The sequence below is a fragment of the Schistocerca serialis genome, chromosome 7 (genome assembly GCF_023864345.2).
Source record: "Schistocerca serialis cubense isolate TAMUIC-IGC-003099 chromosome 7, iqSchSeri2.2, whole genome shotgun sequence".
NCBI classification, from domain to species: Eukaryota; Metazoa; Arthropoda; class Insecta; order Orthoptera; family Acrididae; genus Schistocerca; species Schistocerca serialis.
In genome coordinates, this window is record NC_064644.1 from 384,236,093 (window position 1) to 384,249,268 (window position 13,176).

Here is a 13,176-nt window from a genome sequence, read left to right on the forward strand (position 1 = left end):
TAGGGGACTGATGACCATAGATGTTAAGTCCCATAGTACTCAGAGCCATTTGAACCATTTGACACACATGCTCGGAATGTCATGGGGTTTTATTAGAACCAAAAAAATACAAACGTTCAAAAAATGTCCGACAGATGGCGCTTCATCTGCTCAGAAAAGCATAACAAAGTAAGACAAAGCAAAGATGATCTTATTTAGAGGAAATGCTCAATATGTCCACCATCATTCCTCAACAATAGCTGTAGTCGAGGAATAATGTTGCGAACAGCACTGTAAAGCATGTCCGGGGTTATGGTGAGGCATTGGCGTCGGATATTGTCTTTCAGCATCCCTAGAGATGTCGGTCGATCACGATACACTTACGACTTCAGGTAACTCCAAAGCCAATAATCGCACGGACTGAGGTCTGGGGACCTGGGAGGCCAAGCATGACGAAAGTTGCGGCTGAGCACACGATCATCACCAAACGACGCGCGCTAGAGATCTTTCACGCATCTAGCAATACATTTTTTTGGTTCTAATAAAACCCCATGTCATTCCAAGCATGTGTGTCAATTTTCACCTCTGTATCGATATTATTCCGTGATTTATTAAGTTTTCAAATTTATACTTTGATCACCCTGTACTTAAAACTAGAGGCACACAAGTTCATCACATCTAACACATTGTTTGTCCTAGGGCAAAGTATTTTGGAACGAGGGAAATCTCTAACCAATATCATGAATTATATTCAACAACAGATTTTACATGATAAATAATATACAGGTAATAATGCTATAAGGGAAACATCAGACACTGTCGTACACCACATTACGCAAGCCCCTTTTTCTGTGACCTGTTTTCCCACTATATTTAATTTGATGTTCTGTTCTGTGTTTAAAGTAAGTATTTATTGTTTTTATTATCAATGAAATAAAGCTGTCAAGCGTACCCTGGGCGTCAAGAAATGATGGCTGATTCTTTCACACCTGAAAGATCCATATAGGCCTTTTTTAGGGCCACGGCTAAAAACAGTGTTTATGTAGCCTATGTTTCTGACAAGACAGTAATAATCAGTGAAATTATAAATTACACGTAAAATTTAGATGTAGTTTGAAGCGCATGTTGGGTGATGTCGAAGTGTATAAAGGTGTGGGTTATGAGCTGCAGACGTTCCAATCTGCAGGAATCACTTGTCGCCTTTGTGCAAGTAATTGATACTTTACGAACGAAAGTCAGTAGTTTACTAGAACTGCATCAGAAGTACTAAGAATAGACTCACAAGTGGTAACGGGAGACAGTGTTATAAATGTCGTTTGTCATATAACGTTGTTGTCTCTATCATTGTTTAGGAAGGTAATACCAGCAACTTTCAGAGTCACTCATGTGACTGTGGACAGTACAACGCATTATTCTACATGTTTGTTTCTGATAGATGGTAACCATTACTTTTCGGTTACCCATGCGAAATGGTATCTGCGCAGTCCAGACTACACACTTCCAAGGTGTGTTAAGAGAATTTAGAAAAACCAGGTGGATGGCAATAAATGTATAACTGGAAGTTCATTTAACGAATGACATGAAACAGAGAGCTGGAGGCCCATTGTACTCGCAAAAATACAAGCAGACAATACGGAAAAATTCTGAAAAAAATTCCAATAAGTTATTTCTATTCGCTGTCGTTTAACGGTCTCCGCGCTCACGCTTTCACTATCGACGTTCCTTTTGTCAACATTTGCATCAGAAAAAGGCCCACGTTTCGTTCCAAATTGGCCGCTTTCATTGTCGAATCTTTGGCGACGCCGAAAATGTGCGTCCGACGTCAATCGCTCGACCCCGCGCGCGTGCCGTTTTGCATATTTGCTAAAGCGCCGTGTTCCTCATCCGCGAATTCCTTAAATACGATTTTTCGCCAGTATCCGTGAAAAAAGGCTTAACTGCGAGAATTCTGAATAACTACCTCGGGTCCGGAATAAAGAATCGCATCAATCGGGGAGGACCGCTGACAGAATATGTAATGTTGCCTCCGCATAACCCGAAAGATCAACGAAGAGGGGAAGCGGCCAAGTTTGTATTCAAAGCAGACGCGGGCCTATGGTGCATCTCGACTTTGGCCAGGGATGTGAGGAAAACCAGCGCCACACGGCACACACACACACACACACACACACACACACACACACACACACTGTAGAAGTCCCGCCCGGCAAGCACTGGCGAAAGGAAAAAGTTTCGCCACTGCCAACTCCTTCCTCGGCTGCATTCATACCGTATTCGTAAAATCCCACAGATGCAGCGTGGTTTCCGCTCATCCTCGAAATGCCTCGAGACTCGTAATGGTAATAGTTGCCCACATTGCGGGTTATGTGTTTCATTTAATACAAAATTAAGGTCGTGCAAGACAGCACTGTAAAACTATTTTCTGGGTGATACGTATTTCCTATTGACAATCGTAAACATCAATTGTAGGGATAATCTCCTAGAAAACTATTAGAGTTCCAGCATATCAAGTGGCTATTGCTTTTATATATTTCATTCTGCTTTAGAATTTTTAAATTCCATCTCAGATACTTTTAGTAATTTTGTTATACTTCTCTTAATAATGTTGCAAATTATAAAATACAAATAAATCTAGGTTCTCCGTGCAAATTACACAACTGGCCATTAAAATTGCTACACCACGAAGATGACGTGCTACAGACGCGAAATTTAACCGACAGGAAGAAGATGCTGTGATATGCAAATGATTAGCTCTTCAGAGCATTCACACAAGGTTGGCGCCGGTGGCGACACCTACAACGTGCCCACATGAGGAAAGTTTCCAACCGATTTCTCGTACACAAACAGCAGTTGATCGGCGTTGCGTGGTCAAACGTTATTGTGATGCCTCGTGTAAGGAGGAGAATTGCGTACCATCACGTTTCCGACTTTGATAAAGGTCGGATTGTAGCCTATCGCGATTGCACTTTATAGTATCGCGACATTACTGCTCGCGTTGGTCGATATCCAATGACTGTTAGCAGAATATGGAATCGGTGGGTGCAGGAGCCTAATACGGAACGCCGTGCTGGATCCCAACGGTCTCGTATGACTAGCAGTCGAGATGACAGGCATCTTTTCCGCATGGCTGTAACAGATCGTGCAGCCACGTCTCGATCGCTGAATCAACAGATGGGGACGTTTGCAAGACAACAACCATCTGAACGAACAGTTCGACGACGTTTGCAGCAGAATGGACTGTCAGCTCGGAGATCATGGCTCTGCATCACAGACAGGAACGCCTGCGATGGTGTACTTTCTGGATACAAAAATGTTTGACTGCTGCCCTGGCCAGCGCATTCTCCAGATCTCTCACCAATTGAAAACGTCTGGTCAATGGTGGCCGAGGAACTGGCTCGTCACAATACGCCAGTCACTACTCTTGATGAACTGGGGTATCGTGTTGAAGCTGCATGGGCAACTGTACCTGTACACGCCATCCAGGCTCTGACTCAATGCCCAGGCGTATCAAGGCCGTTATTACGGCCATAGGTGGTACTCTGGATCTATGCACCCAAATGCGTGCAAATGTAATCACATGTCAGTTCTAGTATAATATACTTGTCCAATGAATACCCGTCTATCATCTGCATTTCTTCCTGATGTAGCAATTTTAATGGCCAGTAGTGTATTTGTCACGCTTGACGCTTCGTTGCACTATAGATGGCGTGGAATTGGTACCAGGCAGTCACGTGACGCCTCATCATGGTAGCGAATTGGTGAGTCTGTGCCACTTTGTTGTGTACAATCAATGCAGCAATATAGGCCGACGTGGAGACGTGACATGCGGGCGCAAAACGAGCTATCGTGCGGCAAGTGCCCAAGACCACACCGTGAGTAAAGTCTGATTTGTCGCCATACAGGGTCATATTGAAACAGGTGGTTGTGGGTCCACAAACGATTATACTGACACGAGGAAAGAACGCTAGGAATGCATATTTATTGTGTTATGGGCATACACAGCGTACGCCGCGTAACAACAACGTAACTCGTAGTAATTGCTCAAAGTGAAGACCGCCAGTCTCAATGCATGCATGGCATTGACGCATGAAGTTCTTCCGCAATCTTTCGAAGATTCGTTGTGTCTGTTGTACCAGGAGACTGGCAGCTTGGATCCTAGCAGACAAGTCTTCGACCGTTTCTGTGGAGATTTTAGACAGCAACGTCTTGACGTAACCGCAGAGGAAAATGTCTAGATCCGGCGATGGCACTGGCCATGGAACACGACCTCCTCTTCCAGCCTAACCATGGAGCCACGTCCTGGTCAGATGCTCGCGGACATTGTCATCGAAGTGGACCAGTGCACCGTCATCTTGAAAACACATCCTTAAGCGGACAATAAGAGTACAGTCTCCAAGAAAGTATGCAAGAAATGTGATAGCACATCTCGCAGGAACACCAGGCAGCATGGACCAGTCAAACGTGTAGGCAGCAAATAAGATCCTATTAGGCGGTCTTCGACAAAGCCCACCCGTATGTCGTCAGAGAACTGCTGACTGCCGCGCGGGATTAGCCGAGCGGTCTTGGGTGCTGCCGTCCTGGACTGTGCGGTTGGTCCCGGCGGAGGTTCGAGTCCTCCCTCGGGCATGGGTGTGTGTGTTTTTCCTTAGGGTAATTTAGGTTAAGTAGTGTGTAAGCTTAGGGACTGATGACCTTAGTAGTTAAGTCCCATAAGATTTCGCACACATTTGAACATTTTTGAACTGTTGATTGTGGTCACCGATGTCGGTGGCATGGGTATTCTGCTTACTGCAGAAATGGCTGTTGCGGCTGTTGGAAACACCATCACTGATGAGTGAGGCCTCATCGGTGAACAATACAGAATGCACGACGTTCGGTACTCAGCATTGTGGTAGATAGTCCATTGGCAGACGTGACTGCAGGGCTCAAAATCCGTTGATTCCAGTGATTGCATATGGTCTGTGTGGTAGGGGTGTAACGCCTGTTCTACCAAAACTCTCCAGACTGTATCCTTCGAAGTATGCATTTCACGGACATGTTCGGAGGTCGGTCATACAATTCAACACCATCTCCTCAAAGTATAATGTTGCGACATGCCCTTGGTGTGGACGTTAAGCTACTCTCTGTGGCCGGCCGAGGTGGCCGTGCGGTTAAAGGCGCTACAGTCTGGAACCGCGAGACCGCTACGGTCGCAGGTTCGAATCCTGCCTCGGGCATGGATGTTTGTGATGTCCTTAGGTTAGTTAGGTTTAACTAGTTGTAAGTTCTAGGGGACTAATGACCTCAGCAGTTGAGTCCCATAGTGCTCAGAGCCATTTGAACCATTTTACTCTCTGTGGCGTGAACGACTCCATCTCTTGTAAGTTGATATTCACGGAGATAAACTTCTTCCAATTAGAATGACTCCTGTTGGGAAAGCGTTATTGTACATCCGTGATGCTTTACGGACCCTACATCCTGTCGCCCCCTACATTAAATGCATGTATGCCAACTTTTATGACGACTAGCATTCTATGACTGACTACACGTCATGCACTGTACACGATAACACACCTTACCACGGACACATCACAAGCTGTCTGACACTATGGACTACTGACACCAGGGATTGTGACTCCGTGTGTAAACCAGGGATAGTGTAACCCTGCCGGAGACTGTCCAACGAGTCTGCACTACTTGATACCATGTAACATGTCGTAGGTGCACAGGCTGTCAGCATCAAGTCTAACGTGAATTTATACTGTCACTGAACGCAGATCTACGACAACTAAATTCCTAGCCAATACTCTGAGGGGGATGTGCAATGTACAGGTGGAGCAGAGTACCTTTAGAAATTCTGTTGCTCGCAGCAACACATTAAGCATCACGTCTCCAATGGGCCAAACGAAACTGCAATTGGACTGCAGCTAACTGGGTGTAGCACGGTCTGGCGAGCTGCGATTTTGCCTCTTTCCAAATGATGCAAGCTGGTTGCTGCATCAATATCCCAAACACGCAGTGAATGGAGGTCACAGTTGAGGCCGGAACTGGGTCGGTGTTGTTCCGGGACGTTTTCCGTACATTCAGGTTACCGTACACACAAACCATGATATCTATTTCAAGTCCACGCGGGATTAGCCGAGCGGTCTTTGGCGCTGCAGTCATGGACTGTGCGGCTGATCTCGGCGGATGTTCGAGTCCTCCCTCGGTCATGGGTGTTTGTGTTTGTCCTTAGGATAATTTAGGTTAAATGGTGTGTAAGCTTAGGGACTGATGACCTTAGCAGTTGGGTCCCATAAGATTTCACATACATTTGAACATTTATTTCAACATTTTTCGTGATCAAGTATAACTTTTCTTCTACACCCTGTCAGGTGATCGTTACACTTCAGTGAGTGATATTTGATTGTTTTTCTGCTCATTTCTTGACTATTTCTGAGGAGAGTACAAGGCTTGCTAACTCAGGGGAAGCCATCAAATCATTGTGATAAATACGAGAAGGCCCACTGTCATATATTTACTAGTACATTCTGAAGATTATGGCTGTTGGAAGCCAGTAAGAAAATCAGGGACATATTGCTGAGACCAGACAAATGTGTTACCATCTGGGATACCGGAGGTGAACAGTAACGCTAGAGACCTATGAATGCAGAGGCTTCGAGAAGCTGTCCACCACACAGACGTTATTGTAAGGCGTCACAGTAGAAAATTCGAACAAAGGAGACGATGCGCTTGATACTTGCCCCTGAGAATCGCAACGTCAGTGGTTAGAGTGCTAAAACAGAGGCCTCAGGTGTGATCAAGTGACGCAAAACACTGTTGTTGGTAGCCTTAATAGGAGGCGCAGCGACTATTGTTTTTCAGCTGAACGCTGTTACTATCAAACATGAAATTTGTTAATGAAAGGGGCAGACACTGATCATCTATGGAGTAGAAGAAGGGAAGAAATCTGAATGTAGTTGGCCGGAGGCACTTCAGAAGTGGACAGTCACTTGTCGGATTGGCTGAAGCCTGTAACGTGCCAACGGATTATTCGGCCGACTACAGGGAAGGAGAAATAGTGCACTGCCACAATCCTTTAAAACCCCAACTTTTTTAATTCAGACAGATTTCTCAGTCAGATGTTTGGGGTGCTAACTGCGTGTCGCCTCGGGTAAGCTACAACAAGACTTGAAGCGCTGCTCTCAAAATTCACACTTTACAGTGCTGCTATCGACTGCTATTTCTGTCAGCTCTTACCCACTGGACTCAAACACTGACTTCTGTCATGCGACCATTTGCATCTTTTGCTTTTTCTAATGTTTAGACTTAGCCTTCGGTGTAGCAATTACTCTGATCGCAAATAAATAATGTTAAACGGAGCCCTGTCAGGACCTCTGCTTGGAATCTCATTGACTGGATCAGAACTGCCTCCAGTAATGAGTCCCACTCCTAGCTGCACTCCGATGACCAGTGCAGATGCGTGTGGAGATGCCCCGAGCAATGGTGGGATACCAAGCTAACTGTCATCGGTCATGCAACCCGAAAGCCAGGATTGGTGGTCTGGGGTGCCGAGTCTCCCATGGCACAACCCCTTTGGTTCTCATCCACTGCACCGTTACAACACACGGTGCATCAACGTTATTCTGTGCCCAGTTTTGTTTCCCTTAATGACTTTCTATTCTGGGCTTACATTTTAGCAAGATAATGCTCACTCGCACATGGCAAGAATTTCTACTGCTTGTCTTCGTGACTGCCAAACCCCCTCTTGGCCATCCAGATCGCCGGATCCCTTCCCAATGGAGGAATTCTGGAGCGTTATAGGCAGAGCTCTCCAATTGTCTCGGGATTTTGACGATCTAACGCTGCAATTGGACGGACCCTGGCAACCGACAACTCTATCAATCAATGCCAAGCCGAGTTTCGAACAATGCGCTGCAGTTCTGCTCAGTTGGTATAAAGTCTTTGCCTCGAACGAAACATCAAATTTTTCTGAAATTATGTCAATTGTTTTGTCTGTACATGTACATCACATCTACCAACTTCCATCCCACCTGGATTATTCCTTCTTGTGAGTCTTTTTTGTTGGTCTTAGAATGTACATAATAGTATCATGATGTGTCATTATGATTCATGATGTACGAGCATTGCAATGGGCTCGTCTTAGATCGCAAATAAGATTAAAGGGGGAAAGAAGTAAAGATGAGCACCATGGGAATATTTCAATCTTCACAATAACAATCATGTGTAGCACGGCGGGAATGTAGAGTCGACTAGGTGGCGGTTGCTGAGGGAGGAGGACGTGGCAGGGGGTAGGGCAGATAGTCTTCCAGAGAGATGTTGCCGTGAATGTGAACCAGGATGATTATATGATTTATCCCTTGCAGAGGTTATAATCTAGTAATTTTTTGAAAGTGGATTTTTATTCGCCGTATTTTTTACATTTGATACGATATCTCCTCACTGCTGCCTTCGCTCAGCACAATAAAAATGTGTTTATTGGAGTAAAACAAGTAAAAATGATTTATTAGGTCTGACGTACTTGGACATGTATTGAAACTACGAGATAGTGCGCTGATAATGGCTAGGCACTAGCCGAAATCTAGATTTGCTTTCATAAGGACTGACGATAAATAGTTTAGACAAGAAGAGAATAGAAGCTTTCGAAATGTGGCGCCACAGAAGGATGCTGAAGATTAGATGGGTAGATGACATAACTAATGAGGAGGTACTGAATAGAATTGGACAGAAGAGAAATTTGTGGCACAAGTTGACTAGAAGAAAGGTTCGGTTGGTAGGACATATTCTGAGGCATCAAGGGATCACCAATTTAGTACTGGAGGGCAACGTGGAGGGTAAAAATCGTAGAGGGAAACCAAGAGATGAATACACTAAACAGATTCAGAAGGATGTAGGTTGCAGTAGGTACTGGTAGATGAAGAAGCTTGCACAGGATGTAGTAGCATGGACAGCTGCATCAGACCAGTCTCTGGACTAAAGACCACAACAACAACAACAACAACAACAAGGACTGAAAGAAAAGGACGACTGATTGCTGTGCTCCATCACTATTGAAAATATCACAGTCGTTGAGTTCATTTCACATTCCTAAAGGAAGGTAATTTGTTGAAACATACACTGAAGATCACGCACGAAATATACAGTGCGTTTGGCGTGTAAGTAGACATATTGTGATCGTTGGTGCCTGAATATGTACTCACCTCCGTGTGTTAGTTCATTTTTCTTCCCACAAACATTACATAATTTACGACCTGATGTCTTCTTCACGTTCATAACTCCACCACTAATAGCCTAAATATAGCACATTTCTCTACTGTAGTTATTTATCCCACATATCACTGTATCAAAGGAATAACCAGAGTGGAAATGATGGGGCGTGCAGCGATGGAGAATAGTGACCAGAGGACTCACCCCATGAAGAGCTGGTCACATGTTGGAGCTGCCGTGGTGACACACCCATACTGACAACGACTGAATAACTAATCTCGGTTGTTAATAAGGAGGAGACGCTACCGGTTTTATAACTTTTCCCTTCAAATTTTTCCAATGAGCTGGTCCTGCACCACATGGCTCTGGATAGTAACTCAGTGTGGGTTACCTGAAAGGACGTATCCCCTAATCCTACCTTGTCCAAACCAAGGGTGAGCACCTTCCACAGTCATCAAGACATGGAGGCACCTTGCGATGTATACCCGTGCCACCAAGCAATCGGTGCTCTTAATATCCCTTCACCTAACGGCCAAAATTGGCGTCATTTTCACCGCGTCAGCCGGAGTGGCCGTGCGGTTCTAGGCGCTACAGTCTGGAACCGAGCTACCGCTACGGTCGCAGGTTCGAATCCTGCCTCGGGCATGGATGTGTGTGATGTCCTTAGGTTAGTTAGGTTTAATTAGTTCTAAGTTCTAGGCGACTGTGACCTCAGAAGTTAAGTCGCATAGTGCTTAGAGCCATTTGAATCATTTTTTCACCGCGTCAACTGTCGAGGCAGCTTTCCCGCTCTCCTTTCCAACATTCCTGTTGATTTAATTAAATGCGTTGTCGATGCCATATTTTATGGGAAGAAGGTAAAAGCGGGTGATAATTTAGTGAGTTGACTAGCTGTTGTCGTAGTTTATAGTTATTATGTGTGATTGGCCTATTAATGATTGGTACATCAGGATTAGCTATGTTTAGTTAGTTATTTGCCATAAAGACGTGTATCACCTCATAATTCCTCCAATTGGCAGTACCGTATTAATGTTTGTACAGAAAAAAGACCCAACGGTACCTACCGGCCGCCGTGCTATCCTCAGCCCATAGGCGTACCTGAATGCAGATATTGAGGGACATGTGGTCAGCACATCGCTCTCCCAGCCGTATTTTAGTTTACTAGACCGGAGCCGCTACTTCGCAATCAAGTAGCTCCACAATTTGTCAAACAAGGGAGTGCGCCTCGTTTGCCAACAGCGCTCGGCAGACCGGATGGTCACCCATCCAAGTGCTAGCCCAGTTCAACAGAGCTTAACTTCGGTGATCTAACGGGAACCGGTGTTACCACTGCGGCAAGACCGTTGGCAAGGAGTAGATAAGAATATGGAAACAACAAAAACGTGTCACATTACCATCCCTAATACAGCACAGGAAAATCGTTGATATTCAAAACGGCTTTCAGATGTCTCCGAATGAGTAAATAGAGATCGAGAAGGGTTTTCAGGGAATCTTATGCTATTCTTCCTGCAAAACAGTGGCGAATTAGTAGTGATGATAGGAGTGGATATCGATCAAGCACCCTTCTCTCTGAAGAGCACAAACGCGCAATAATATTAGATCTAGTGAGTATGGTGACAAGACATGATGCAAAAATTTATCCTCGAGTAAAGAACCAGTCCTGCACGATGCGAGCTGTCGTCTTAGAACACATAATCTTTGGCGCACAATTATTGTACGTGGGATGGACTTGGGCAGCCAAAATGGTTACATAATTCTTAACAGTAATGTGGCCTTATAGTGCGACCATGAGGTCCATGGAAAACCACGAAATTATTACTGAAATTATTACTGAACCACCTCCGTATTTCGATCTTGGCAGCAAGCAGTCCGCATCGTAGGCTCTGGAGGGCGTACGTTAGACGTAATCTGGGATAGAAGTTAGAAATATTTTAAAACAAGGTTTGTCCCACCAAATTACTTACTTCTGTTGCTACACACTCCAGGTTTTATGACTTCGGCAGCACCTTTTCCTGTTAAGGGCATTTTCAACACTGTTGTGTGACTCTGGAATTCCAGCTCGCTCTGCAGTTCTCTGTTTATGGAGCTTCCTTCAAGTTGAAATGTCCAAGTCTGCAAAATAGCTATCAGTTGCTGCAATCACCTCCGTGTTTTTATGAAATCGTTGTCCCGCCAAGCATTTCTTCAAATTAGGGAGAAACAGGAGACCAAGGGAGCAAAGTCTGGAGAACAGGGGGGGATGTGAAACGAGTTGGAATCCTATTTCCACTAATTTGGTGACCACAACAGCTGAGGTGTGTGCTGGTGCATTGTCGTGATGGAAAATGAAGTTTTTGTGGTCCAATCGGCGGCATTTTTCTTGTAGCTCGGTTTTCAAACGGTCCAATAACGATGAATAATATGCACTTGTAATAGTTGTAGTTTCCAGATAGTCGATGAGGATTTTCCCTTGCGAATCTCTAAAGACAGTCGCCATAACCTTTCTGGCCGAGCAACTGGTCTTCCCCTTTTTTGTTGCAGATTTTCCCTTGGTAACCCATTGTTTAGATTCTTCTTTGGTCTCAGGAGTATAGTAATGTATCCATGTTTGATGCAGAGTGACGAAACGACGCTTAAAGTCCTACAGATTCTTCCTGAACAGCTGCAAACCACCCTTGCAACACTTCACACTATTCCGTTTTTGGTCAAGCGTGAGCAGTCGCGGAACCCATCTTGAGGATAACTTTCTCATGTTCAAATGTTTATGCAAAATAATATGTACCCGTTCATTCGAGATGCCCACAGCACTAGCAACCTCACGTACCTTCACTCTTCTGTCGTCCACCACCATATCATGGCCGACCGAAGTGGCCGAGCGGTTCTGGGCGCTACAATCTGGAACCGCACGACCGCTACGGTCGCAGGTTCGAATCCTGCCTCGGGCATGAGTGTGTATGTTGTCCTTAGGTTAGTTGCGTTTAAGTAGTTCTAAGTTCTAGGGGACTGATGACCTCAGGTGTTAAGTCCCATAGTGCGCAGAGCCATTTGAACCAGTTTTGAACCATATTATGAATTTTATCAATGATTTCTGGAGCCGTAACCTCCACTGGGCGTCCAGAATGTTCAGCATCACTTGGGCCTGTATGGCGACACCGAAAATTTAGAAACCACTTATAAACTGTTCTAATCGAAGGTGCAGAGTCACCGTAATGTTTATCAAGCTTCTCTTTAGTCTCCTGAGGCGTTTTGCCTTTCATAAAGTAATGTTTAATCACCACACGAAATTCGTCTTTTTACATTTTTTGACAATCGCTCGACTTCCTTGATTCACATGAATGCCAAATACCAAGAAATAGACCAATATGGCTGAAACTTGGCTTCAGTTCTTTCCAAAGATGCTACTAACTAAGCATGACCTCGATACTTACTGGTGGTGCCATCTCTCGGTCTTTGCACAGACTTTTGAAGCGCCCCTCGTATGTTTACATGGCTGTAAGCTGACGATCCTGGTTTGGCGGACACTAAGGAGCCCTAACTAAATGCGTTTAAGCTATTTTTGAGAACATATCTCTTGTATCACAGCGGTTTTTTACTATTTAAAAAAGAACATAAACAGTCAGAAGTGCAAGAGACTTTGCGCAGTTAATGTTCGTAGCACCTGCTCCGTTCGCAGCCACCGTCTACCATCACGGTGTGAGTTCTGAAGAGGGTCTAAAATAAACAGAATCCGGTAACCTCATAAAAAAAAGAGAAATGTATTCGGTTGTGGCTTTTCATGTACACTCAAAGACGTTTATATTCTGAACAGTTTCAATATACGTGTAACTGCACTGAAAGACAGAACTGTTACTACAAATATTCCAGTCGTAACGATCTATTAAAACCAGTAGATTATATGTAAGAATAATCCCCCACCCTCACCCACCTTGGCCTTACCATTGACCGTCATCTCACCTGGATCCCTCATCTCTGCTCCATCCAATCCAAAGCCCACAACCTCCTCTGACTCCTCAAATTCATCTCTGGCCGGAC

The 13,176-nt window shown here is 44.7% G+C and overlaps 1 protein-coding gene and 1 pseudogene across 1 annotated transcript in view; one reads left to right on the forward strand and one right to left on the reverse strand.

Annotated features, from left to right (window-relative positions):
• Positions 1-13,176, forward strand: part of LOC126413116 (tetraspanin-2A) — a 316,413-nt gene that overhangs the window by 124,064 nt on the left and 179,173 nt on the right. The window lies entirely within an intron of this gene.
• On the reverse strand, positions 10,396-10,513 carry LOC126413402 (5S ribosomal RNA; annotated as a pseudogene).